At 38.9% G+C, this 1,148-nt stretch overlaps 1 pseudogene; it reads left to right on the top strand.

The window, feature by feature from the left end:
* Positions 1 to 1,148, top strand: part of LOC107553113 (sodium-dependent lysophosphatidylcholine symporter 1-like) — a 15,447-nt pseudogene that overhangs the window by 4,880 nt on the left and 9,419 nt on the right.

Raw genomic sequence — 1,148 nt, 5'->3', positions numbered from 1 at the left:
TTCCATTATGTTTGTTTTCTATTTTGGAAAGTAATGGCTTTTTTTCTTTTTTTATGATGGAGCAAATAGGGATGATGCAAAAGTAATTGCTACAATCGCTCATTCACCTTTATAAAAGTTTACTTGTGTTCCAGGTGTTAAAAGAGTCCATTTACAACTTTACAAATAAAAACATAAAAAAATCTCAAGCTTGCCATTTATGCTTTTAAACCATCTAGCCTCTGCACTATAAGTGCATCACTGTAAGCGCATTTCCTGTTTGTTTTTACACACTGACATATGATGATTTTAAAGTGAAGTGCGAATTTCCCACACTTGCATGAAATCAGAAAAATAGTTTAGGCTGCTTTACCATGCTTGACATGACTCATCTGGTTGTTCCTGTCTCAGGGCTGTGCTGTCAATGCCATTGGCCATTCTTGCTTACATCTTCCTTTGGTTCATACCCCACAATGCCGTGAGTTCAGCGTTCAGTGTGGCCTGGTACCTAACCATCAGCTGTCTTTTCGAGACATTCATGAGTGTATGACTTCCTTCTTTTATTCTCTCAATCACTAACACATGCCCTGTCCTTTCTCCATGTGATGCTTTTTATGTAAGAGCCAAATTAGCCGGCTTATATTAGCAGCACTCTAGTGTTCATTATTGAGGTCAAATGGCTGTTACATCACACAGCTCCCCCGCACGTCTTTCATGTGCTGACTCCTTCAAAGTGAATGTTCTGCTCCCTGCAGTGCTACAGTGTTCCATACACATCCCTCAACATGTTTCTGGGAGGAGATCAACAAGACAGAGACTCTGCCACAGCTTACAGTGAGAACACTTCAATCGTCAGATTTAAATATTCAAACTGTGTCATCATTTTCTCATTGTTTCAAACCTGCCGTTTCTCCATGAAAAAAGGAGAAATACTGAGGAAAGAGCAGGCAGAACATGCTTCACATATTCATCTTCTGTGTTCCACAGAAGAATTACAGAAACACATACAGGTTTGAAACAACATGAGAGTTGTCTTTTTACTATTTTACTATTATCCAGTGTTTGTTTGTGCTATGCATTTAGAATATTGAGTTCCTAGATTAGTGAATGTAAAACATTGTTGCAGTGTAGTTCCCATTCAGTCAGTCACGTTCAACGTTACGTCAGTG

The sequence above is a fragment of the Sinocyclocheilus grahami genome, unplaced genomic scaffold, assembly GCF_001515645.1.
Source record: "Sinocyclocheilus grahami isolate Dianchi unplaced genomic scaffold, SAMN03320097.WGS_v1.1 scaffold465.1, whole genome shotgun sequence".
Lineage (NCBI taxonomy): Eukaryota > Metazoa > Chordata > Actinopteri > Cypriniformes > Cyprinidae > Sinocyclocheilus > Sinocyclocheilus grahami.
The sequence above is the reverse complement of the archived record's forward strand: the minus strand, read 5'-3'. Positions and strand labels throughout refer to the sequence as shown.